Raw genomic sequence first — 23,304 nt, forward strand, 5'->3', positions numbered from 1 at the left:
CCCTTTCAGGTAGTTGAAAGCAGCTATCAAATCCCCCCTCATTCTTCTCTTCCGCAGACTAAACAATCCCAGTTCCCTCAGTCTCTCCTCATAAATCATGTGTTCCAGTCCCCTACTCATTTTTGTTGCCCTGCGCTGGACGTTTCCCAATTTTTTCACATCCTTCTTGTAGTGTGGGGCCCAAAACTGGACACCGTACTCCAGATGAGGCCTCACCAATGTCGAATAGAGGGGAACGATCACGTCCCTCGATCTGCTGGCAATGCCCCTACTTATGCATCCCAAAATGCCATTGGCCTTCTTGGCAACAAGAGCACACTGTTGACTCATATCTAGCTTCTCATCCACTGTAACCCCTAGGTCCTTTTCTGCAGAACTGTTGCCTAGACATTTGGTCCCTAGTCTGTAGCGGTGCATGGGATTCTTCCATCCTAAGTGCAGGACTCTGCACTTGTCCTTGTTGAACCTCATCAGATTTCTTTTGGCCCAATCCTCTAATTTGTCTAGGTCCCTCTGTATCCTATCCCTACCCTCCAGTGTATCTAACTCTCCTCCCAGTTTAGCATCATCTGCAAACTTGCTGAGCGTGCAATCCACACCATCCTCCAGATCATTAATTAAGATATTGAACAAAACCGGCCCAGGACCGACCCTTGGGGCACTCCACTTGATACCAGCTGCCAACTAGACATGGAGCCATTGATCTCTACCCGTTGAGACCGACAATCTAGCCAACTTTCTATCCACCTTATAGTCCATTCATCCAGCCCATACTTCTTTAACTTGCTGGAAAGAATATTGTGGGAGACCATGTCAAACGCTTTGCTAAAGTCAAGGAACAACACGTCCACTGCTTTCCCCTCATCCACAGAGCCAGTTATCTCATCAAAGAAGGCAATTAGATTAGTCAGGCATGACTTGCCCTTGCTGAATCCATGCTGACTGTTCCTGATCACTTTCCTCTCCTCTAAGTGCTTAAGAATTGATTCCTTGAGGACCTGCTTCATGATTTTTTGCAGGGACTGTGGTGAGGCTGAGTGGCCTGTAGTTCCCAGGATCCTCCTTCTTCCCTTTTTTAAAGATGGGCACTACATTAGCTTTTTTCCAGTCATCTGGGACTTCCATCGATCGCCATGAATTTTCAAAGATAATGGCCAATGGCTCTGCAATCAGATCCGCCAACTCCTTTAGCACTCTCAGATGCAGTGCATCTGGCCCCATGGACTTGTGCTCGTCCAGCTTTTCTAAATAGTCCTGAACCACTTCTTTCTCCACAGAGGGCTGGTCACCTCCTCCCCACGCTGTGCTGCCCAGTGCAGTAGTCTGGGAGCTGACCTTGTTCATGAAAACAAAGGCAAAAAAAAAGTATTGATTACATTTTATTAGTCACGTAGAGGAAAACAAACTCATAACTGATACATTTTCAGATAACCACAGAAGTTAGGGGCATGGTAGATATTTAATCTGATCCTCACCATATCACAGATAATTAAAAAACAGATGAGGAAAAGAAGCCATGTTAGAAACAGTTTAGCCAGTTAAACGGTCACATTTAGAGGGTGCATTTCAGACAACTGCCATTCAATTATTTTAAGATTATTTTAAATGGGAGTGTGGGAAATGCTGAGTATCAGATGTTTTAGAAATGTGTACCAAGTAATGGAAAAGAACAGTACAAGAGGCGGGGCTGCGGGTAACAAGTTGAAGGACAAGGCCAGAAGATTTTGGCTGGACTGAGGACTAAACTTTGGCTGAACTAAGGACTAATGATATAAGCAGCACCTGAGAGTCTTTACCACCACAAGACAATGGAACCCAAAGATAAGAATGATGAGAACATTGGGTGATAAACAACAGAAAAGGAATAAACAAGTGCTGTATATATATGGCTGTGGGAAGGGAAATAAAGTGCTTTTTACCAGCAACTGTGTCAGTTGTCCTGTAAGCCAGCCTGCTAGCAGCAACAAATGGTGACCCCGACGTGATAGAATTCTGTGAATTTGGTACCACGGACAGAGGAAGAAATAGCAGGGACTGCCGCTGCCGGTGTCCTCTGTTCGGGTGAGGAACCGGGACGCCCAACTGAGGCGGGGGGAGCTCCCACTGAAAGGTGACCGGCGGGGAATATCTCTCATAATGGGAGCGGCAGCATCGGCAGATGAGCAGGCCGTGTTTAAGGTCTTAAGCAATCTGCTTAATATACAGGGAGAAAAATTTTCCCCAGAAGCTCTGCAAAAATTGCTTCGGTGGGGAAAGCGACGGGGTTTCCTGGTTAATGCAAAGAATGTGTTTGACTCTTCGGTGTGGAAAACATTGGGGGAAGACCTGTGGGACTCTGTGGGGGTCGGGAATAAAGAAGCTACTGCCTTGAGCCCTATCTGGTGGACTGTTCATCGAGCCGTTACCACCGCAGCGGCTCAGGCAGGGGCGCGTATTGCCTTACGCGAGGCATTAGAATCATCAGCAAAAGGGGCCTTCACGGTAGGAGCGAAAGACTTTTTTGGTAAAACAACGCCTATGATTCCTTTGGCGCCGTTAGACCCCAGTGAGGTACCATTGCCCTTGGAGGATGACGACTCAGATCGGGGCGAACCGATGGCCGTGGATCAGCCGGTGTCGGGGGAATCGTCATCGGGCAATCCAAAGAACCCGTTACAAGGGGGGTCAGGATTGCCGCCCGCGGTTGTGCCACCAGCCCCTCCCCGACACGTTCGGATTACTGACTTGCCTAAAACTGGAGAGTTTGATAACTTGACGCAGGACCAGATAATCCGGTGGTTATATAAGGAGGGTATTGCAGCTCAACAGATGATGGATGAGCTGGATAGAAAGGAAAACAGACCGCAAGGATCGTCACGATCGCATCTGCTACAACAGCTTCAATAGCACGGCATACCTGACCCCTCACATTTGCCCCATATTTGTAGGTTGTGTGGGTATTATGGTTGTACAGAGCACCTCACTCCCGAGGGAGAGTTGCGACCGACAGCAGAGGAAGAATATCGCAAAATTTATGCCTCCGCTACGCAACCGGTTCGACCAAAAGTGAAACCTCCGCCACCTACGTGTTCTTCAATTGGACGAGGGCAAGAAGAACGGGGGACGGGGGTGATTTGGAGGGATGGGGGGGGAGGAGCGGGATCTCCTGACCCAATTAAGCGCTGGCATGGATTGATAAAGGATGCTATAATTGAAGGGGAATTTTTGGATGCCATGCCGGCTACTTTCCCGGTATCGGTATCAAGGGAGGGGGTTAAATCTTGGGTGCCGTTAGACTGGAAATTAATGAGGGAGGCTCAGAAAGCTATTGTGGCGTACGGCTTGAAAAATCCGTATGTACAAGCGTTATTAGAACAAATATTCTCGGGGCAAGCGATGTGTCCCTTTGACGCCCAGAAATTTGCAGATATGTTGTTAACACCTACACAGAGATTATTATGGAAGGATTCATGGAGAAAAAAGGCTGAGCACGCGGCAGTGCTTAATTTAGATAGACCCCAGGACGACCCTCTCCATGTAGCAACTATAGACATGTTGTTGGGACAGGGGCGATTTGAAGAGCCTCAGCTACAGGCGCGATTGGTACCCCAAATATTACAACAGTCTCAGCTTCTACCATTGGAGGCATTCAAAGAGCTCCCTGATTTGGGCGCCCCGTCACCTCCCTATTTAAAAGTCACGCAGGGAGTGGGCGAATCTTTTGCCCTCTTTTTGGACCGCCTAAGGACGGCATTGGATAGGGCCCCTAATTTAACACCAGACGCCAGATCAGCATTGGGGGTAGATTTAGCCCTTCAAAATGCTAACCCCACGTGTAAGAAGATTTTGGTGACTTTACCAAAATCGGCCTCCCTAGTCGACATGATTGAAGCCTGCACTTGTGCTCCTTTGGTGGAGGAGGAGAATAAGGCAAAGATTCATGCACGCGCCTTGGCGGTAGCCTTGAATATCTCCAAGTCGAATTGGCGTAGAGGAAGGGAGGGGGCGTGTTATCAGTGTGGAAAGATGGGTCATTTAAAACGGGATTGCCCCAAGAAAAGAGGTCAACCACACAACAATGCACTTCCCTCCCCATTTCCCGGGACATGTAATCGATGTGAAAAATTCGGTCATAAAGCTACTGAGTGTCACTCCCGGTTTAAAAAAATGGGACCCCTTTGTCGGGGTCGGGAAACGCCTCGCGGAGCGCCAGCCGGCAGGGCGTGAGGACAAACAATATGCCGGCTGCTTGGACGGCCTCCGCGGGGCAACTTCCGGCAGTGCCGGAGTTGATTTGGCCACCGCCGCCGACGTCTCCCTAGAGTATGATAGGGTGACGCTCGTTCCATCGGTGGCATCTGGACCGTTGGGGTATGGGTTAAGCGCATTGTTAATAGGTAGATCATCCGCCTCCTTACAGGGGCTTTTTGTGCTTCCAGGGCTAATTGATGCTGATTATAGAGGGAACATTGGGATTATGGTACGAACTATATGCCCGCCTATTACAATAATGGCCGGAACCAAAATTGCACAATTAATACCCTTTTGTGCGAATGTTCCTGTGAAGTCATCCCAGATAAGAGGGACTGGAGGCTTCGGGTCGTCCAGTCAGGTAGACCCCACACCACTAACAACGGCATTTGTTTTGTCAGTGGGACAAGATCGTCCCACTAGATTAGTTCAATTTAAGGGCCCAGATGGTGATTCTTTCGAGCATCAGGTCCTTATCGATACTGGGGCAGATGTGACGGTGTTGCCCCTGCAGGGTTGGCCAGTGACATGGCCACTTCGACCGGTAACCACACCTCTTCAGGGCATTGGCGGACAGCGTGAGCCCATGCTAAGTGAATTTTTTATTGACATTATTGATGCTGCTGATAATGCATTGAAGGGGTCAGTCCGCCCTTACCTTGTCGATACAACTATTTGGCTGTTGGGGAGGGATTGCTTGAGTCAATGGGGGGTGGTGATCAGCTCCCCCCTTTCTAGTAGCGGCCACTGAGGAGCAGCCAACCCTGGCATTGGAATGGAAATCCGATGAACCGATTTGGGTTGCTCAGTGGCCGCTGCCAACAGAAAAACTTGCCGCATTGACAAAACTAGTAGAGGATCAAGTACGTCTTGACCATCTAGAACCCTCAGTTAGTCCATGGAATACACTTGTATTCACTATCCTAAAGAAATCCGGAAAATGGCGTTTGCTCCAAGATCTGCGTGCCATTAATGCTATTATGGTCGACATGGGTGCCTTACAGCCCGGTTTACCTGCCCCATCCATGCTCCCATCGGGGTGGCCATTACTAATCATTGACCTGAAGGATTGTTATTTTACTATTCCATTACACCCGAGAGACAGAGAGCGCTTTGCTTTCTCTATTCCGATGGTAAATCACGAAGCACCTTCCGTACGGTATCAGTGGAAGGTTTTGCCCCAAGGAATGAAAAATTCCCCTACCATCTGCCAGCTCTTCATTGCATGGGCAATACGCCCAATCCGAGTGAAATATCCCCAATGGAAAATATATCATTACATGGATGATCTTTTATTTGCGGCACCAGTAGCCTTTGAACCCATGATTATAACACAGATCACCTCCACGTTAGCAGAAGCTGGTCTGTTTGTGGCCCCAGAAAAGGTTCAAACTAAAGCCCCTTTTTTGTATTTGGGACTTCGGATCACTGACTGCACCGTACGCCCCCAGCAGTTGAAAATCTCTCCTCATGTGCGCACACTGTATGATGCACAGAAACTGCTAGGTGAACTGCAATGGCTTCGCCCCCTTTGTGGCATCACAAATCAGGATATAACTCCTCTTCTTCCCTTATTAGAAGGGGGGAGAGCCCCTGGAGATAAACGACAACTGTCGGTACTACAGAAGCAAGCATTACAACGAATAGGACAGAAGGTGGGGGAGGGTTATTCCGGGAGATATCGGGAAAACTTACCCTTCGTGGTAGCGGTCTTTAGCCTAGATGCAGTATTGGAAGCGCTATTATTTCAGTGGGATACAAGGGATAAAGACCCCCTAGTCGGTTTGGAATGGATATTTCCACCGTGTAAAAATGTGCGTACGGTAACTTCCAGAATTGAAGCAATAGCCATGCTAATAGTGCAAGCACGGAAAAGAGTAACTGTAATGACAGGAATTGATCTGCATCAGATTTTGTTGCCATTTTCAAAAACGATGATTACACATCTGTTGATGTATAACACTGTGTTTGCTGTTGCCCTAGCAAATTATCAGGGACAATTGAGTTGTCATTACCCTCCCCACCGCCTGTTTTCTTCCCCGTTGCAGTTGGAAAAACACCTTATGAGACAGGAGAATCCAGTGACAGGAATAACAGTATTTACCGATGCGGCGGGGCGAACAGGGAAAGCAGGGGTAGTCTGGTGGGATGGACATACTTGGGCCCATAAGAAGGTTATTAGTGTGGGGTCGGTACAGATATTAGAACTCCTAGCTATACTTTTGGCATTTGATCACTGGAACCAAGAATCGCTCAACGTGATGAGCGATTCTAAATATGCCGTGGGATTAGTAAACTGGTTGGAGAGAGCTATGCTGGGAAAGGTACCTAATCCAGCATTGCAACAGATACTCTTGCGCCTTTGGCATCGACTCAATGAAAGAAAGTATCCATATTTTGTAGGCCATATAAGGAGCCATACTGGCCTGCCTGGATACTTAAGCACGGGCAACGATCAGGCGGATGCACTGGTGGGATCCGTGGTAGTACCCAATCGGTTTGAGCAAGCTCGCCTGTCTCATGGATTTTTCCATCAATCAGCGAAAGCCCTAGCGCGACAATTCTCTCTACCTATATCCCAAACCCGAAGTATTGTAGCCTCTTGCTCAGAATGTAATAGGTTGACACCCACCTTTCCCGCCGGGGTTAATCCCCGAGGTCTAGAGGCTTTAACATTATGGCAGTCAGATGTCACCCAATATAACCAATTCGGAAAGCAGAAATACATCCATGTGTCAGTAGACACCTTCTCTGGAGTTATCTGGGCTACACCCCACGTGTCCACGGGCAGTAAGGAAGTGATAAAACATTGGCAGGCATGTTTTGCTGCATTAGGGGTGCCCCGATCGATAAAAACAGATAATGGAGCTGGGTATGTGGCCAGGCGCACCGCAACCTTTTTGCAAATGTGGGGGATAATACACAAAACAGGAGTGCCAGGCAATTCGACAGGCCAGGCCATTATTGAATGATCTCATGGTACTTTGAAAGGAATGTTGGATAAGCAGGCACAAACTGGACAGGATGCAGTAGTTCAGACACCAGCTGGGCGATTAGCTAAAGTGGTATATGTCCTTAATTGGTTGCAACCTAGTAGTGCTGATAACAATCATGTTCCAATGCAAAGACATCTAGGAAGTATTAGGATAGAACATGAGCAGAAGAAACCTAAGGTGAAATGGTTTGATTATGCCTCTCAACAATGGAAGGGGCCAGCACAATTGCTAACCTGGGGACGGGGTTATGCTTGTGTCTCCCTTGATGAAGGTCCTCGGTGGATACCTGCTAAGTGGGTGCGGCCGTGGCTACAGCAACCTCGCTTGCCCTTGAACCCGGCGCCTGGAGAACAAGATCCCGCGCTTGGAGGGGAAGCATCAGAGGAGGTTGTGCTTGTGGCCATATCCTGTTTATTTCCAGAATGAGGATGTGGGTTATCGATATTGTTATAGTGTTATTGCTTGAGTTACAGGGGGGACTCCTTGTACCCCTACGCGTGCAAATGACGTATAACCTATGGGAACGTCTAGCATTGATAGCCAATGTCACACACTTTTGTTTGTCTGATTCTGTGGCAGCCAGGGAACTACTGGGCACTTGTCTTGTGCCCATATGTCATCATCCCGAAGAAATTGGCAGTCACACCATGCTTGCAGCTTATGCCAATTTGTCTTCACAGTATTCGAATATGGCAAATTGGGGCCCTGCCAATTACTCCTTGCCCCCTGGGGCCCTATCATTACATACCTCATACCTAGCCGGGGCAGATAATGTAACGTGTGCGCGAGTGGTTAATGTTTCTTTTAATTATGGATATATTATTTTGCCGTCTGGTTGGTTTTTTACCTGCGGCGCACGAACCTTTAGTTATATTCCTGCTAATCTAAGTCATAATACCTTGTGCTGTCTTAGCCGAATGACCCTTTTGTTGCCCGGAAAGAATCAGCAGCGAAATCGGCGAAGCACGGCCCTGCAAAATACGTGTTCTGCCGATGTTACCTTATATAGTCACTCAGAATATTTGGCTTTGCTGAATGCCGTTGCAGGCATTCCTGGCTTTGCAACTTATTATACGGTGCAAACTTTGAATGCATTAGCTTGTTTTGCTGTTAAAGCGCTTAATGCTACATCACAGGCAATTGCTCTTTTAAGTATGGAACAACAGGAATTAAGAGATGCCATTTTAGATAATCGAGCTGCGATTGATTTTTTATTGCTTAAGCATCATATGGGATGTGAATCTTTTAAACATATGTGTTGTTTTAATCTTACGGATAATAGCCGATCCATTGAAGAGCGTCTGGATGAGTTAACTTCCCTCACTGAGCACATCCATCAGGATACCGGGTTTGCGGGATTTTGGGATTGGCTTACAGGGTGGTTGCCTTCTTTGGGGTGGCTTCGGCAATTATTTGGAATTATAGTTTTTATATGTATTGGTCTTATTTGCCTATGTTGCTGTTTGCAATGTCTCCCCTCCTTGTTCAATATGTTCCGTGAAATGCATCGCTATACCCCTGTTGGGTCGCCCCTGCTGATGAATGAAAATTGGATGGAACTATGCAAGTAGCCGGTGGTTCGTGTGTCATGTAATAATAAGGGAGGAGATGTGAGAACATGGTGTATTTGTGAGCAAGTTGAGAGTGTTTGTGGGAGCGCGGTGAATTTTTTAATGAACTTTTGGTGAACTATTGAGAGGTAGCTACAGGCTGACCCATTTGCAGGGTTTTTTGCCCCTGGTGTTGCTATTATGGAAAATGCTTTTAATTTAGAGAAACTAGTGTGTTGGAATATTAAACAGTGTAATCTAATTTTTGAAATATTAATTGCGTTATTAACCGATGTAGATAGCATTTGCCATGCAGTTTTACAAAATTGTGCTGCAATTGAGTTTTTGTTATTAGCACATGGACACGGATGTGAAGATTTTGAGGGTATGTGTTGTGTTAATTTGCCAGATCATTCTCACTCTGTTCATGAGTTACTTGCAAAATTAGAACAAAATATGAATAACATCATTATAGCACACTCTTTTATTAATTGGTATCTGTATTGGTATAATTTGTTTGTGTGGTCTATATATAGTTCAATGTATGCGTTGGGGAATGTCACGGATGATTCAAGCTGCTTTTAAACAAAAAGGGGGAGATGTGGGAAATGCTGAGTATCAGATGTTTTAGAAATGTGTACCAAGTAATGGAAAAGAACAGTACAAGAGGCGGGGCTGCGGGTAACAAGTTGAAGGACAAGGCCAGAAGATTTTGGCTGGACTGAGGACTAAACTTTGGCTGAACTAAGGACTAATGATATAAGCAGCACCTGAGAGTCTTTACCACCACAAGATAATGGAACCCAAAGATAAGAATGATGAGAACATTGGGTGATAAACAACAGAAAAGGAATAAACAAGTGCTGTATATATATGGCTGTGGGAAGGGAAATAAAGTGCTTTTTACCAGCAACTGTTTCAGTTGTCCTGTAAGCCAGCCTGCTAGCAGCAACATGGGAGTTGGATTGGCTTGTGCTCAGCTTGTTCTGCAGAGCCAATGCACTGCAATGGTGATTTTAGTCCCTTCTCCTGCAGCAAAGGCATCAGAGCAAGTTACTTCAGCAGCCTTAAGGGAAACTTGCTCCTAAGCTCCCTGCTCCTAAGCCCATCTGTAAGAGCTGAGTTGGGGGAGAAAGCATGGTCCTGTTTAGACAGCAGCAGCAGCACGGTCTTTCTAACTTGGCTTGAGCAGCTGCCATCCCATTACTCTTACTCCCTATAGAGACAAGTGTGGTTTTATTCTCTCCTTTTAACGTGGTTTCAATTTTGCAGGTACCGCTGACTGTGGATCAGAGTGTAAGTGGGGTACTGCAGGTGTTGTCCATGCTCTCAGAGACACACGATGGAATCTTTGTGAATAGGGAAGGAAACGTAGTTCCTTGGTGAGGGAGGCAGCAACACGCCAGACTCGGCAGGACCATTTTCCCGAGTCATCAGCATTGATGCAGCATCCCTTGCATCCACCATTAATAAAGTTGCATTTGAACCATATCTCAGTGCTTCTCTGCAGAGAACCAACCACTAGATGCTGTGGCAAAAAGGAATAAAATGATCCATGGATGTATGAACAGGGGAATAGGGAAGTGATTTTACTAAGGCTGTCAAATGATTAATAAAATTAATCATGATGAATTGTGAGTTTTAAAAAAATAATTGTGATTAATCACAGTTTTAATCACACTGTGAAACAACAATAGAATATCATTTATTTAAATATTTTTGGATGTTTTCTACTTTTTCAAATATACTGATTTGAATGACAACACAGAATACAAAGGGTACAGTGCACACTATATATTATTTTTGATTACAAATATTTACACTGTAAAAAGATTAACAAAAGTAATAATATATTTCAATTCACTTCACACAAGTACAGTAGTGCAATCTCTTTAGGCAGAAAGTGTAACTTACAAATGTAGAATTTTATTTTTTTACATAACTACACTCAAAAATAAAACAATGTAAAACTTTAGAGCAGGGGTTGTCAAACTGCGGGTCCTAAGCTGCATGTGGCTCTTCTACAGTTAATAATATGCCTCCCCACCAACTTCCCCATTGACTGTGTGAAGGTCTTGGCTTGCTTCATGCCTTGCCAGGGAAGCACGGCCATGCTGCCCAAGCCTGAGTCACATCCGCAGCCTGGCCTGCCTCAGCTGACCCAGGGCAGAGCCACGGGGGCCAACAGCAGACCGAGTAGGGAGCCTCATCTCTTTCCCCTGCCAGCCACGTCAAGCTGCTCAGCATCCCCAGAGCCTCCCCTGTGCATTCCCACAGCAGCTGCCTGCTACTCTGGGCGGGAAAAGGGGATGAGGAAGCACTGCTGCCTCAGGCTGGGACAGGAGGTCCTCACCTCACCCAGGCCGCCCGCCTGCCTCATGGCCATAGGATAGAGCCTACAAATCCACTCAGTCCTACTTCTTGTTCAGACAATCACTAAGACACACAAGTTTGTTTACATTTATGAGCTAATGCTGTCCACTTTTTATTTACAGAGTCACCTGAAAGCGAGAACACATGGCACTGTTAACATGGCACTGTTGTAGCTGACGTTGCAAGGTATTTTTGTGCCAGATATGCTAAGCATTTGTATTACCCTTCATGCTTCCACTACCATTCCAGCATATTTGAAAATGTAGAAAAACATCCAAAAATATTGATTATAACTGTCAAGTGATATTCTATTATTGTTGAACAGTGCGATTAAAACTGCAATTAATCCTGATTAATTTTTTTAATCAAGTTAATTTGTTTTGAGTTAAGAGCTAGAGTCAATTGTAATTGTAATTAATTGACAGCATTAACTTTTCTCTCTTCATATGGCATTTGTGATACTGATACTGGAATCCTGAATGCTGGGCAAGAGATCCACTTTAAACCTGACACTCTCAGGCTTTGCTTTGGGATTGATGTGTCGGCTCTGACCAAGTTCTTCATAAATTTATAGATGTGGGCTAAGGCTGTTTAAATGGCTTCATCCTGCCAACTCTGGACAGACTCCATCCATGCCCCTCCCATGGCTGCCTCCTGCACTCCCATGAGGCATAGATTCTGAGGGTAAGGCCAGAAGGGATCATTATGATCCTCTAGCCTGACTTCCTGCAGAACTGAGGTCTGTGGAATTTCATTTGGTGATTCCCACACTGAATGCAAGACCTTGCAGTTGAACCAGTGCAAAGTCCGGGGTCTCCCAGCCACGGGGCATGTCAGGATTCCAACAAGGACAGTCATGACCATGAGTCAGAGGAGGGGCAAACCTGTGGCTGAAAGTGGTAGAGGAATTTATAGTGAGATTCCAGGCTCGGTTTGATATCAAAGATCAAAGTCCGATTCAGATTCCAGGGTCTGGGTCAGGAGGTGAAGTTCAAGTCAAGCTAAGGTCAAAGCCAGGAGGAGTTCAGCAGCAAGGAGCAGAAATAGTCTTGGCAGCTACAGAAGACCCACAGTGTTACCTGGACTCTTTATATATGTTAGGCTGCTGCCTGCCAGACCTTTGATGCAGGACTTCCTATGGTCTGTCCACAGTAGGCCATGGAGCACAAGATGTGGCAAACTGGAAATGCTGGCAGCACTGCTGGCCTGGGATCTAGACCCCTGGGGTCTTACAGGGCTTCCCTTAGAGTTCAGTGAACTGAAACTTCCAGCTGAGTCCACAGGGTTTCATTCAAACCCAACCTGCAGTGCTCCATTTGCAAATTCATCGTGAGCCAAACCCTGAAAGTCTGGCCCAGACCTAGATTCAGCCTTCCACAAGGTAGATGACCAGCAATAAATCCCCTCCCTCTGTTGTTCTAGTCAGACATAAACCATGCTCCCAGTCCCAGCTGATGCTATAGACCAGGCCAATCAAACCTTAGAGATGACCCAGTTGTCTGAGAAAACCCTGAGAAAAAACTTCACCCATGCCCAAACTGGAACCTTATTTCAGGTTCAGCTGAGCCCTCCTACCCTGCTCCCAGAGCTCGGTACCCCTGCATTCTTATCTCCACAGCTGGCAGAGTATTGGGGAACAGGGGTTGAGCTGCTTGAAGAGGGGGAGGAGTGGGGAGGTGACTGGATGCGGAGAGCTTGCTAGGGGTTGTGGGTTAGGGCATTCCAAAGGCTGGGACTGGTAGGGAGGGGAGATATCAGAGAGTTCACAGGAGCTTTGGACTGGCAGCTGATGTGTTTGGCACTTCTTGAAAGCCAAACCTTTGATATTTGCATTTGGGTACCATAAAGCTACTGCCCTCAAGCGCTTAGAGCACCTCACTGGGAGTCAGGACTCCTGGGTTCTCCCACAGACTTTCTATGGGGCCTGAAGCAAGGTTACTCATTCTCTCCCAGCCTTACTTTGCCCTCTGTAAGATGGCAATAACATTTAAGGATTGTCTGTGTAGAAGAGTTATACTAGAATAACTTGAGTTTAAACCAATACAGTTATAGTTACAGTGTAATTCTGGTAGGAGAGGTTTCAGAGTAGCAGCCGTGTTAGTCTGTATTCGCAAAAAGAAAAGGAGTACTTGTGGCACCTTAGCGACTAACAAATTTATTAGAGCATAAGCTTTCGTGAGCTACAGCTCACTTCATCGGATGTTCCCCTCTGTTTTTTCCACCAAATGCATCCGATGAAGTGAGCTGTAGCTCATGAAAGCTTATGCTCTAATAAATTTGTTAGTCTCTAAGGTGCCACAAGTACTCCTTTTCTTTCTGGTAGGAGAGTGGCTTTTTCAGTTTAACCTGTGTTGCTGGAGAAGGGGTTTGGACTAACCCAGAAAAAGCCAGGCTTATTCCAGAATGAGTGCACCCACCCGGGGGCTATAGTGCTATAACTATACCAGTAAAACTAGGAACACTTTCCCATTTAGACTTGACCGTCGGTATCTCCAAGGGGAATTCTGAGGACTAATTACCTATTGTTAGGAGTATTAGTGTCAATGTAGGCTCCAGGCCTGTAGTTTTGCCTGAGATAGTACTTTGAGCTCTGCTTGCCTGTTTGGTTTTGGATAGATATACATTTTTACTAATATGTGTGACCAAAGAACAAAAGACACTGTGTATTGCATTTTCCACGACCAGATGGGGCTTTTAGTACAATTAAAAAACATAAGGGATAGAGCTAAAGTGTTACGGGGCATGGTGGGAATACAATATATGAGTGCACACTTGAAGACTTCCTTAACTTCTTATCTCAAGGCAAGGTCAAGCAACTAGTTAGGAGGGGCAAGGGGGTTGGGGAGGAGGAATAAGAAACACTAAAAGCCAAAGAAAGGCCTGGCCTTGGCCAGAGCACAACCTCACTCCTTATGCCTCCAATGGGGTACAAAAAAGGTGGGACGAAGACCCCAATTCACAACCCTCCAAAATGGAACATGACCATAAGTTGTAAAGGATGTGACTAGGGATGTGCACTGCAGGTATATTTGCGCCTGCTAAGAAGGAGAAGGTGGGAATAGGGAAGGGGGAATAGGGACTAGGAAAGGGGGAACAGAGACACAGGGAAGGCTCTGTGGCATCAGAGCTGAGAAAGGGGACACGGGGTAATCGCTCTGCAGCATCAGAGCTGGGAACGGAACACTGGGAAATAGACTCTGCCGGTGTTTAGAGCTATGAATATGTTTGCTTGGAACTAACCCCAATAAACATCACATTGGCTACACTTCAGACTTCTGGTCTTCGCTTTCTGTCTGTGTGACAAGAACCAGGGGAGAGGGTGAAGGGAAAGCCCTCTGACACCTATCACGGCTAAAGAACTTTGCAATCATTAGATAAAAGATCTACATAAATGCAAATTATTGTTTTATGCTGAAGAGCTACTCTCTCCTGCAGCTGAAAACTCCCAGTCACCAACATTCAGGGACATTTAAAGTGATTTAACTATTAATTTATTTAACCCCTGAAGCCCTAAGTGGTCCAGGCCCTGTCTGCTGGAGAAACCCTCTCTGCGTGCCCTATTTCTGCTGCTAGAAAGAAAAGGAGTACTTGTGGCACCTTAGAGACTAACAAATTTATTAGAGCATAAGCTTTTGTGAGCTACAGCTCACTTCATCGGATGCATTTGGTGGAAAAAACAGAGGAGAGATTTATATACACACACACAGAGAACATGAAACAATGGGTTTATCATACACACTGTAAGGAGAGTGATCACTTAAGATAAGCCATCACCAACAGCAGGGGGGGGGAAGGAGGAAAACCTTTCATGGTGACAAGCAGGTAGGCTAATTCCAGCAGTTAACACGAATATCAGAGGAACAGTGGGGGGTGGGGTGGGGGGGAGAAATACCATGGGGAAATAGTTTTACTTTGTGTGAAACTTTGGATGAATGACTCATCCATTCCCAGTCTCTATTCAAGCCTAAGTTAATTGTATCCAGTTTGCAAATTAATTCCAATTCAGCAGTCTCTCATTGGAGTCTTTTTTGAAGCTTTTTTGTTGAAGTATAGCCACTCTTAGGTCTGTGATCGAGTGACCAGAGAGATTGAAGTGTTCTCCAACTGGTTTTTGAATGTTATAATTCTTGACGTCTGATTTGTGTCCATTCATTCTTTTACGTAGAGACTGTCCAGTTTGGCCAATGTACATGGCAGAGGGGCATTGCTGGCACATGATGGCATATATCACATTGGTAGATGCGCAGGTGAACGAGCCTCTGATAGTGTGGCTGATGTGATTAGGCCCTATGATGGTGTCCCCTGAATAGATATGTGGACAGAGTTGGCGACGGGCTTTGTTGCAAGGATAGGTTCCTGGGTTAGTGGTTCTGTTGTGTGGTGTGTGGTTGCTGGTGAGTATTTGCTTCAGATTGGGGGGCTGTCTGTAAGCAAGGACTGGTCTATCTCCCAAGATCTGAGAGAGCGATGGCTCGTCCTTCAGGATAGGTTGTAGATCCTGATGATGCGTTGGAGAGGTTTTAGTTGGGGGCTGAAGGTGATGGCTAGTGGCGTTCTGTTGTTTTCTTTGTTGGGCCTGTCCCGTAGTAGGTGACTTCTGGGTACTCTTCTGGCTCTGTCAATCTGTTTCTTCACTTCAGCAGGTGGGTATTGTAGTTGTAGGAATGCATGATAGAGATCTTGTAGGTGTTTGTCTCTGTCTGAGGGATTGGAGCAAATGCGGTTATATCGTAGCGCTTGGCTGTAGACAATGGATCGAGTGGTATGATCTGGATGAAAGCTAGACGCATGTAGGTAGGAATAGCGGTCAGTAGGTTTCCGATATAGGGTGGTGTTTATGTGACCATCGCTTATTAGCACCGTAGTGTCCAGGAAGTGTATCTCTTGTGTGGACTGGTCCAGGCTGAGGTTGATGGTGGGATGGAAATTGTTGAAATCATGGTGGAATTCCTCAAGAGCTTCTTTTCCATGGGTCCAGATGATGAAGATGTCATCAATGTAGCGCAAGTAGATTAGGGGCATTAGGGGACGAGAGCTGAGGAAGCGTTGTTCTAAGTCAGCCATAAAAATGTTGGCATACTGTGGGGCCATGCCGGTACCCATCGCAGTGCCGCTGATTTGAAGGTATACATTGTCACCAAATGTGAAATAGTTTTGGGTGAGGACAAAGTCACAAAGTTCTGCCACCAGGTTAGCCGTGACAGTATCGGGGATACTGTTCCTGACGGCTCGTAGTCCATCTTTGTGTGGAATGTTGGTGTAGAGGCTTCTACATCCATAGTGGCTAGGATGGTGTTTTTAGGAAGATCACCAATGGACTGTAGTTTCCTCAGGAAATCGGTGGTGTCTCGAAGATAGCTGGGAGTGCTGGTAACGAAGGGCCTGAGGAGGGAGTCTACATAGCCAGACAATCCTGCTGTCAGGGTGCCAATGCCTGAGATGATGGGGCATCCAGGATTTCCAAGTTTATGGATCTTGGGTAGCAGATAGAATACCCCAGGTCGGGGCTCCAGGGGTGTGTCTGTGCGGATTTGTTCTTGTGCTTTTTCAGGGAGTTTCTTGAGCAAATGCTGTAGTTTCTTTTGGTAACTCTCAGTGGGATCAGAGGGTAATGGCTTGTAGAAAGTGGTGTTGGAAAGCTGCCTAGTAGCCTCTTGTTCATACTCCGATCTATTCATGATGACGACAGCACCTCCTTTGTCAGCCTTTTTGATTATGATGTCAGAGTTGTTTCTGAGGCTGTGGATGGCACTGTGTTCTGCATGGCTGAGGTTATGGGGCAAGCGATGCTGCTTTTCCACAATTTCAGCTCGTGCACGTCGGCGGAAGCAGTCTATGTAGAAATCCAGGCTGCTGTTTCGACCTACAGGAGGAGTCCACCCAGAATCCTTCTTTTTGTAGTGTTGGCAGGAAGGTCTCTGTGGGTTAATATGTTGGTCAGAGGTGTGTTGGAAATATTCCTTGAGTCTGAGACGTCGAAAATAGGATTCTAGGTCACCACAGAACTGTATCATGTTCGTGAGGGTGGAGGGGCAAAAGGAGAGGCCCCGAGATAGGACAGATTCTTCCGCTGGGCTAAGAGTATAGTTGGATAGATTAACAATATTGCTGGGTGGGTTACGGGAACCATTGTTGTGGCCCCTTGTGGCATATAGTAGTTTAGATCGCTTAGTGTCCTTTTTCTTTTGTAGAGAATCAAAGTGTGTTTTGTAAATGGCTTGTCTAGTTTTTGTAAAGTCCAGCCACGAGGAAGTTTGTGTGGAAGGTTGGTTCTTTATGAGAGTATCCAGTTTTGAGAGCTCATTCTTAATCTTTCCCTGTTTGCTGTAGAGGATGTTGATCAGGTGGTTCCGCAGTTTCCTTGAGAGTGTGTGGCACAAGCTGTCAGCATAGTCTGTGTGGTATGTAGATTGTAATGGATTTTTTACCTTCAGTCCTTTCGGTATGATGTCCATCTGTTTGCATTTGGAGAGGAAGATGATGTCTGTCTGTATCTGTGCGAGTTTTTTCATGAAGTTGACAGATTTCCACTCTATACGGCTAAATTCAGTGCCTTGCATAATCACAGGTTTCAGAGTAGCAGCCGTGTTAGTCTGTATTCGCAAAAAGAAAAGGAGTACTTGTGGCACCCATTGTTTCATGTTCTCTGTGTGTGTGTATATAAATCTCTCCTCTGTTTTTTCCACCAAATGCATCCGATGAAGTGAGCTGTGGCTCATGAAAGCTTATGCTCTAATAAATTTGTTAGTCTCTAAGGTGCCACAAATACTCCTTTTCTTCATACTAATACTGTGTGTACCTGTTTCCCTGTGTACTGCACCAATACTTCGGTGGTGGGAATTGGGTGTGAGATTTTTGCTGAGGCCCTCTGCCCTGTTATTTGCACATAGGCTATGGCCAATGCCTTTTGTAACTTGAGACCCAGGAGGGGGATGTGATCAGGTGACACTTTTTGCCCAGGAAGCAGGACAAAGACCAGGCGGAGGAGCAAAGGTGGGGAGATGGACTTGGCTAAGAGTCACTGATTTCTGTGCTAACAAGTTCTGTTCTATGCTGTGTACCTCTCAACTAATAAACCTTCTGTTTTACCGGCTGGCTGAGTCACTGCTGACTGTGGAGTTGGGTGCAGGGCCCTTTGGCTTCCCCTGGAGCCCCACCCGGGCAGACTCACTGAGGAAAGCACACGGTGTGGAAGGGGATGCTGAATGCTCCGAGGTCAAACCCAGGAAGGATGAAGCTGTGTAAGCTTCTTGCCCTGATGACAGAATGCTCAAAGAGAGGAGGCTCCCCCAGAGTCCTGACGGGCTTCATAGAGAGTAGTTCCAGAGCATCGCCTGTTGACTCTGTGACAGCTAGCTTTTCTCATTAATGGATCTCAAAGGGCTTTATAAAGAAGGGTCAGGATCCATCTCCCTGTTACAGCTGAGGAAACTGAGGCACAGAGAGGGGCACAAGTTCACCCAGCAGGCCAGTGGCAGAGTTGGGGATAGAACCCACATTTCCTGAGTCGCAGTCCAGTGCTCTGTCCACAGCAGGTGTCACTCTCTAGGTCTAGGTGGAGTTGAGAAGGAGCTCACTTGGAAAATGACTTGCAAGTGAGCTCTGCATGGGCTGTTTGTATGAGTAAGGGGCTTCCAAGCAAGATAACCCCTCCGCAGCAGGGTGCACAAAGGTGACCAGACAGGCTACTTCTAACATGACTGGTATACGGTGCACAGCGGGGGCGCTATTTGCATCAATAGCATTATCTTGATAGGGAGATGTGTTCACATGAACTCTGCTGATTGAGCTAGTATCAGCTGAAGGTGACCCCTGCAAACTATTGGAGACACTGACATGACTGATGGCCAGTGAAACACCGATTGCACTAGATTTGTGTGTGGGTGCAAAGGCATTTCCTACTCACTAGAGGACAATTCAGTTGATTGACCTCTCATATCTAGACAAGGCTGGAGGTTCAGGGTTGCAGGGTGCTGTTTTTTGCTGTGGACTAATATAAACCTCACAGATCTACTGAAGGGGGCAGGGGTGGGGGAAGGTGGTTTTATGCCACATTTGTACCCTCCTGGTCCAGGGATGAACCAGCCCATGCAGCAATATAGGCAGCCAGCAGGCCCCCTGCGCTGCCTGATGGATGACAGTGCTGCTGCTTGATCCTTCTCCCCCAGCTCACCTCTGGCTCCTCCACACACCCCAGCATGCACCCTGCACCTGGGCCTATGAGGCAGGAAAGGGCACGTAGGGCAGCCTGGGCCTGTCTTCCACAATGCCTGCAGTTGCATATTCCCTTCCACCCCAGAAACCCCAGCTCTGTTAAATCTGGGAACCTCGCCTGTTGCAACAGAAGGTCAGATTTGGGCTGACTCCACTTTTACCCAACTCTGTGTTGGGCCTGATTCTCCACTGCCCTGCACCTTGTGCAGCGTGGGTACATGGTGCTGCCAATCTACTCTGGTGACTCCCCACATCCCAGAGACATTCTGTCCTCTGCCAATCCCAGCACCTCCAGACCCCGCCGCTCGGATGCCCCTCCCCCACCCTCTGCTCTTCTGCAACTCTGGCTCCCATGGCCAGGATTCTGTAGCCTTAATCCCTGTTGTTTTATTAACTCACCCCCATTAAAGTCCAAAATACTGACTCATTCCACATCACTCCCCAAGGACATATCTGTTTATTGCGATATTCTGCACAGCCTGGCAAATTGGGATCAGGTACCAACCGCTGCACAACCCGCAGGGAGGTGCTCTAAGGAGCCTGTGCAAATTTGGAGTTCAGGTTGGAGCTCCTGGGCATCACTAACTTCCAGACCCAGGGTCAACGTGGGCTCTCACTTACCCTCATGTGACGCCATTCAAATGAAGAGGATCACACATGTGTAACAGCAGCATCAGCGTCCTAGGGCAGTGGGGTTTAGCCTTGCTGAGGCACTCTCTGAGGAGTTAGAATTCATATATTCCCAACAACAACAACAAAAAAAGGGGGGGGGGAGATTTCTAGGAAACCAAACTTTTCACAATAAAATGTCATTTTTGATAGGAAATTTTGAAACAAAATGAGATTTTTCCTTTCAGTTTTTGAAAACCCCCACATGTTGGAAATTTCATATTTAGGTTTCCCCCTTGCTCTAATCCCCCCCCCCTCACTAAATGAATACATTGGATGGGGGGGCAGTGTCCAATTTTCTTTTTTCTCTTTTTTCCCTTTTCCACTTTTTTCAACTTTGGAAAAGTTACAGTGGAAGAAGGAAAGGCTGAGACTTGATCACTCTGGAATCCTTTAAAAGATGAGGGCATTTTGAAAAGATCCAGAATCCTACAGTTCGCTTTTTCCTGTTGCAAACTTTTCCAAAGTTAGAGAAGTTTTGAAAAGTTACAGAGTGGGAGAAAATAAACAAACAAAAAACCCTGGATATTAGTCATTTTTATTGCATCTTCTGAGAAAGAGGAAAGAAGGGGCTGGGAAGGGGAGAGAAAACAGAGAAATAAATAGGAAAAAAAAGGAAATGTAACATTTTTGAAAAGGTAACGAAAATTTTTAAAAATGGAAGATTACTTCAAACTCTGAAAAATGGGGGGAAAACTGAATTTTTTGTAAATGTTTTCCCCTAAGTTTTGACCATACTTTGGTGGTTCCATAATGCAATATCTTTTAGCTTCCAAGAAATTTGCCTTAAAAGCGTCCGAATCTTGTGATACTGCTGCTAGGTATATTCTCTCCAAACATCCTGAAAATGCCCTACATTCTAACTCTCCTTCACAGTCCTTTTGCCCAGCTCTGTTGAGCTTTTATACCAACCAATTTCCACCAGCAGAGAAACTGGCCCTTTGTGATTCTACGTCTACATGGCACAGCAGTTCAAACTACAGGCTGCTTTCAGAGTAGCAGCCGTGTTAGTCTGTATTCGCAAAAAGAAAAGGAGTACGCTGTAGCTCACGAAAGCTTATGCTCAAATAAATTTGTTAGTCTCTAAGGTGCCACAAGTACTCCTTTTCTTTTTGTGAAACTACAGGCTGTGCATCTGAGCGCACCCAGGTGTTGTGCTGTGACTCCCCCGTGTGGCCACTGCATAGATTTGCTCCAACCCTTCCCTCTTCTGTTCTCTTTACAGGGAAACCTTTCTTATTTTGCATCCAAACCTGCACTGTCCCCCTCCTCCAAAAATATCTGACCTGGGGCAGCACAATTTTCCTTTCCTCCACTTACAGCTGAGTCAGAGCCCAGCCCAGTTCAGCCACACCCAGTGCAGATCCCTGCTGTCGGCAGCTGTTATTTCTGCAGCAACAAACACAAAGCCCTGCAGAGTAAGTGATCCCACCTGAATCTGGCTTTGCACGTAGGCAGCAAAGGTAAACTCCTCCTGATTGTACCAAGCCAGAGAGTTAAGCAGCCCAGAGATGATGCTAGGTCCAGGCTTGACTGTTATCACTGAAAGTTGTCTTTGTACCATGGTTGAGCCAGCTTGTGGGCAATGGGCAGGGCAAACCGCCAGCTACACCAGTGAGTTAGCAAATCCCATGGCACCCTTTGCCAGCACAAAAGTGACACCTGGTGAAAGAATGGAGCATTTGGGACAAAACCAAGCCTATTATATCTCTCCCCTTACAACCAGCCCAGCACATGTTCTCTGCTTCTCCCCGCTGCTGATCAAAGGGACACAGCTGACTGCAGTTCCTGGAATCACCATGGAACTGCCCATTAGTGGCATGTCCCAGCCCAAGTTGGACTCCTGGAATCTGTTCTCTGCTTCCACTCATGTCTTGTGGCTATCAGCCAGGGCATTCGGGGGTGGGATTCCCTCCTCAGAGTCAGCCCCCCGAATCTCCCCTCTGTGGGGGTTCACAGCCAAATGACCAGGAGATGCCTGAGCTACTGTAGAAGGGTGAGGTGGAGAGGGGATAGAAGGGAGCCAGCTGGGCTCCCTGACTGACCATCCCTCTGATCTGATACATAGCACTAGTGCAGCTCCCTCTCTGGGAGACCATGTGGCAAGAGCCCCTGATTTTTCGAGGGTGAGGAGAGAAAGCAAATCAGGCTTCCCTGAATGTGATGACACCAACTCATCCCCTTCCAGTATAACAACCTTCTCCCACAGCTAGCAAATGCATTTAGTTTTGTAGACAAGTGGTAGAAGTCTGTGCTGAAGCATTCACAATTCAAAGCTGTATTCATGATGGATGAAGTGGGGTGGTGACAGGTGCAACTAACAGAGTTTCTTTTTAGCTTTTTCATTCCCCAATGCCCCCACCCAGGAAATGACAGATGAAAAACTACATTAAAAGAATGTTAATTAGATTGAAAAATCAAGGTCCCAAAAGTTAGGAGATGCCAGAATTAAGATTGCTTGTGCAACCTACTATGTCATGATACAGTTCTTAATTACATGACCACATATTTTTTCCACAGGCTGTATGCCTCCTTCAGCGCACAGCTGGATGGGCCAGGGAACAGAATTAAGGTTGTGCAGACAATTGTAAAGCTGCAAATCTTACTTTTGAGGGCTTGACTTTGTAACCTAATTAACTTTCTTGGTATGCAGTTTTTTGTATGTGATATATTGATAGCTTGAAGAAACCAGCCACAGCTCTACAAGTATCTCCCGAGAGGTCGTCTGGTAAGGGAGGACATCTCTCTCTCTTCATCACAAACCACCATAACCTCAGCCATATTTATTTCACACAGTATCAGGAATGGAACCAATCCATGCTCATAATAAATCCCATCATCACTCTCTCCAGAAGCTACAGACCCCGCAAGCATCCAAGCCATTGCAAAGAAAGCTGAGGCCCATCTAGGAGGATCTGGCCTGAATTTGCTAATAAACCTGGTGTTATGCCAGAGAACACCCTGGAGTCAGCCACTCCTGCAGATATGTTGGATATGTATAAAATCAATGTTGTGGGACCAATGTTGGTGACCCAGGTAAGAGTCTGCCTGACACAGGGCTTCATCTGAGAATTTGTAGCTTCTACTTCGGTTTGCAGGGAAGAAAAGCAGCTGAAGAGATCTAGAATTTCACTCATCTCTGTCCTAAGTCAAACGGACCCAATCTTGTCTTAGTTATACCTGTGCCACCCCCATGACGTTAATGGCAGTTGTATAGCAAATAAGAGAATTTAGCCCAAGGTTCATATAGGCATCCAGGTACCAGAAGCAAG

At 46.4% G+C, this 23,304-nt stretch overlaps 1 long non-coding RNA gene across 1 annotated transcript; it reads left to right on the plus strand.

The window, feature by feature from the left end:
- The first annotated feature begins 892 nt into the window (after positions 1-892).
- Positions 893-9,840, plus strand: LOC122456367. Its single transcript, XR_006275263.1, has 3 exons — positions 893-1,107; positions 5,590-5,592; positions 9,830-9,840. It is a non-coding gene; the product is annotated as an uncharacterized LOC122456367 (long non-coding RNA).
- Positions 9,841-23,304: the final 13,464 nt, after the last annotated feature.

This window comes from Dermochelys coriacea, chromosome 12 (assembly GCF_009764565.3).
Source record: "Dermochelys coriacea isolate rDerCor1 chromosome 12, rDerCor1.pri.v4, whole genome shotgun sequence".
Taxonomy (NCBI): Eukaryota; Metazoa; Chordata; order Testudines; family Dermochelyidae; genus Dermochelys; species Dermochelys coriacea.